General features: G+C 36.3%; 1 protein-coding gene across 1 annotated transcript in view; it reads left to right on the top strand.

The window, feature by feature from the left end:
- Positions 1–5000, top strand: part of csmd3a (CUB and Sushi multiple domains 3a) — a 252962-nt gene that overhangs the window by 220151 nt on the left and 27811 nt on the right. The window lies entirely within an intron of this gene.

Here is a 5000-nt window from a genome sequence, read left to right as displayed (position 1 = left end):
GGAGACGACGCCTAGTCAAACACGTCATCACGCCGGATCGTCCGATCTCGTCCGCCTTAAGATCGGCGAGTTCCGACGTCCGTTTCCGCGATGCGTCGAAAAATTTCTTCTCCTCTCCTCAAAAGGCCTTCTGACATACGCATTGGAAGTCATTTTCCAGATACATTTCTTCCAGCGATATCGCATTCTTGCTTCGTGGGCTTTGTGTTACGGTCGCCATGACGATAGCGCCACGTGCTTTTGTTTCGTTTCCGTTATCAGCGCTCCCGTTCCAAAATTCATTCCTCGCTCGATGTTCACCTGCTTCTCATTTCTATATATTTCTATATATATTCTATATATTCTCATTTCTCATAATTCTCTCCGTTATGCACCAGAGGTTTATTTTCGTCTGTTTTCTTCATGGTGGGATGTTTGTCCTGTAAAATTTAACTCCTCGGCCCAGCATGTTGTATTCCGAAGACTCGTTTTCTGCATCATATAGAGAAAATATGTGTTATAAATGACCAGTCTGTCTAAACAGGAAGCATAAATAATGCAATTTTATTCCCCATCACATTTCCTCCATCTCTTATTTACTCCTCCATCTGTGCACACACACACCTGCCAACAGAAGCAGCCCCAAGCACAGGGACATGTTTTTGGACTTTATGAACATAAATATTGTTTGGATGTAAATCCAAGAACTGAAGCGATCAAGAACATCGTCCACTTGAGATACACGCATACGTCATGGACGTTCCTACAGAATCTCTCCATCTGTACATCCATCTATTCCCTAATCTCTGAGTAGAAAGAAAAGCTTTGTCTTTTGGTTAGTGTAAGCCACCTATTAATCCACCCATCCATCCATGCATCCAATTATCCATCCCCTAATTCCATCCATCTATTCATCCATCTGTTCATTCCTCTCTTTATGCATTCACCATTTTGGTATCCACATGGCCATTTTGGTATCTGTCTATCCATGCAAACAAATTCATGATTCATCATTTATCCATCCATCCATCCATCCATCCATCCATCCATCCATCGAGTAATTCATCCTTTGACACATCAAACGATCCACACACATATCCATTTAAATATCTGTTCAGCCATCCATCTACCCACCCATCTATCTATGCATCTATCCATCCATCCATCCATCCATCCATCCATACACACACCTATCCATCTATCCTTCAACCATCCTTACATACATACATACATACATACATACAAGAAATCAAACTATCAATCCATCCACCCATCCATCCATCCATCCATCCATACACACACCTATCCATCTATCCTTCAAACCATCCATCCATTCATCAATCCATACATACATACATACATACATACATACATACATACATACATACATACATACATACATACATACATACAAGAAATCAAACTATCAATCCATCCACCCATCCATCCCTCCATCCATCCATCCGTCCATCCATCCATCTATTCACTGCTAAAAGGTGGACGTGGACGTGGACTTTCGTTTTTTGTTGTTTGTCGTAACCCACATATCCATCCATCTATTCCTTCATCCATCCATCCAGCCATGCATCCATCCCTTCATTCATCTATCCATCCCTTCATTCATCCATCCATCCATCCATCCACCCACTCACATATGAAAATGTTAAAGCTTTTGTTTTTTTAATAGCGATTTAAACTGCTATGAAAATATACTGTGATTCGTTTGAAAAAAAGAAAGTCCAGAAAGTTTCAGACGGATAAAAATTTGAGATATCAAGGACGAGTCGGTGGAATTTACGCTACTCCCACGTGTGAATCCGTGTGTGTCTGTTAATGCCGTTGTATTTCGCTTTAGCTCGCTCACTTTAACACTCCTGCGGACAAACCCTCGCTTCTCCCGAACAATAAGTCAGCATCATATCCTTTAGGATCATGAACATCCATAAAATGCAACCAAGGATTTAATTAGAGTATTCAACATGTCCAATGTCTCCAACATGAAGCCCGGAGCTACACGAACCCTCGGTTTTCTTTCCTCCATCTGCAAAGTGGTCATTTGAGAGGTGTGATGCCGAAATAAACAGAATTGCTTTGTTACGCATGACTCAACTCTCTCTGTCCCGTTCCCACCAGAAATACTCAGAGGTCTGTAATGACTAATAAATTTCCCAGTTAAGAAAAGGGCAAGAATTCCCTGGGAGTCGAAGTGACAGCAGACTCGGCAGCGGCGAGACCTCTGTTTGCCGCCAGTAAGATTGCATCGTCTTATTAATATGAGAATAAAGCCACGTCGTGAATAAACGAGGCCGCATATTTGTTCGCAGGAGTATTTGTTTAGCCATTTATCAGCATTGGTAATCATATTAGCAGCGAAAATGACTTTGGGGCAAACACAAAGGCCGCGGGTTCCTTTCACAATGGCAGATTGTACTGTTTTGTTTCAGATTGCGTTGGAACTGAAAAGTCACACAAAAGGCAGTTCAGAGATAATTATAACTTCTTGTAATGCTTGTTATTTAGTAATCTAAGAATACCTCACAAACCTTAAAAACTGTCAGTGTGACAAAAGTAATGGCACCCCAGCCAGAAATCTATTCAAATGAACACAAAACCTCACTGTAATAAATATGTCACGCTTATGTCAGGTCTTTTCCATCCGCATGTTTGAACTCCATCAGTAATCTGTGAACTAACACAAATGCCTCTTAAATCTAAGAATATAAATCAGCTTAAAATATTTTAGATTTGATATAAAGGAGCGTTCATGGACCTAGAATAAGACAGGAAGATGTCTGTCGCTGTTATTTTCCTCGGGGAATATTTTAATGCAAGAGATATTAAAGGAAGGGGTGCCAATAATTTTAAAACTATTACAAAATACACTATTTCAAATATCTGAAGTATACATCTCTACAGCATATCGGTATCTATACAATGTCTATAGTATATTTCTACATGTTTTGATGTATAAATGTGTTCCAATATTTATGGAATTGACTCTAAGCGCCTTCGTGGACATGGAGTTATAGTCAACTCTATATGCGAATAGTACCGTGAGTCACTTGGGGGTTATAGCACTTCACTGGACCTTTATAAGGAGCTTCATAAGGTGTCCTAAGAGTTCGTGAGCTAATCTCATGTTCATATCAAAGGGCAGAATAATATTAAGAAATCTAATCTTCCAGTGTATATATTTATCTAACAGTGTCACATCTTACTCAACCTTCTTTGCTTTGCTGTTTCCATGGCGACACCACGGAAGGGTTTTGTCCCAAACCGCAATTTGCTCACTATATAGTGCAATTTTGGGAATCTGGTCCAACATCCTAGTGAAGAATCTCCACAAAACATCTGAATGTCGAATATTACTGAGTATATTATAGTTAGTTCTATAGGAAGAACACGGAACCTGTCAGATCTTTGTCCATGTCACAACAGCGGTGTTGCCGTAGCGTGTAACGTTCTCTCACTTCACAGAGTTATGTCGTGAAGTGAGCAGCTTTTCTCTCCCACACGCTTTCACCCCCCGAGCCGCAGAGTCACCAGACGTTCAGGTTCAAGCGCTGCTTCACTGGCGTCGATGAAAATCCTTAAATTACATAAGACAATTGAACTAACTATAATAATAGTTAATTCAATTGTATATAATAACTTATAATATAATAAGTTTAATCTTGTTCCGTGTTTTCATCTGGTCGTTTTGTTCCCATGATAATGTCATGGCTCCGCCCACTGTTTTGACACTGGTTGGTGCTGTAATGTGTCATGATCCTTCTCACCGTTCATTAGTCTATTTAAACCTTTGAAATATTCATTTTAGTCACAGTCAGTTATTATTATTATTATTATTATTATTATTATTATTATTATTATTATTATTATTATTATTATTATTATAGTACTTATTTTCATTATGGTTATTATTCTTGTTATAAATAAATAATAAAAAATATGTATTATTATTATTATACTAGTACTTATTTTCATTATTGTTGTTATTATTAATATTATTATTATAAATAAATAATATAATATATAAATTATTATTATTACTATTATTATTACTAGTAGTGATAATATATGATCATAATAGTAGTATTTAATAACGATAATAATAATAATAATAATAATAATAATAATAATAATAATAATACTTTCTCAAATCCTCTTCTATGATTGGATGCATTGAGATCTTCTCTCTGATTGGTCAGAAGCTGTGGCCTGATTTTCTTTAACCACGGGGTCATGTCTATGCACTCGTTCTGTAGTAACTGCTTATTGTTTCTATAGTAACTAAAGCATTCGCTGAGACTCTGTGAAAAACTGTTAAAGTGGTAAAGTTTACCGAGAGGATTGTGGAAGGAGTCTCCAGTGTCAGTCAGCGCTTGGAACTGCTTCTTTATTGTTGTTATTATATTTTTCTTGTTTTTTGTTCCTGCTTTTTGTCTCTCTGTTTGTTCTTTCAAACTCTTTCTGATTTAGTTTCTTTCCGGACCTTTGTTTTTTTTCCTTTCCACTTTATCTCTTGTCTTTTTTCTTTTTTTCTTTAGAAAGTCTGACTGAAGGCTGTCATTGTCCACTGACCTGTGTGAGATTAGACCCCGAGTTAGAACAGAACATATTCAGTGAAGAGAGAGAGAGAGAGAGAGAGAGAGAGAGAGAGAGAGAGAGAGAGAGAGAGAGAGAAAGAGAATAATAACTGATTCCAAGACTGAGCAAAAATATAGATCTGAATGTTAGAGGAAAAAAATTCTTCACTGGACAAAAACACAAGATATTATAATTAAGGATACATTTTTAAGTATTTATTATTATTATTATTATTATTATTATTATTAGTAGTAGTAGTAGTAGTAGTAGTAGTAGTAGTAGTAGTAGTAGTATTAATATTATTATTATTATTATTATTATTATTATTTATTTATTTATATTGAACTATAATTTTTTATTAATGTTTTTAAATGTTTATTTTATTGATTACATTTAATTGTTTATTGAATTACATTTTTAATGTCTTACAT

Source organism: Tachysurus fulvidraco, chromosome 25 (assembly GCF_022655615.1).
Source record: "Tachysurus fulvidraco isolate hzauxx_2018 chromosome 25, HZAU_PFXX_2.0, whole genome shotgun sequence".
Lineage (NCBI taxonomy): Eukaryota > Metazoa > Chordata > Actinopteri > Siluriformes > Bagridae > Tachysurus > Tachysurus fulvidraco.
The sequence above is the reverse complement of the archived record's forward strand: the minus strand, read 5'-3'. Positions and strand labels throughout refer to the sequence as shown.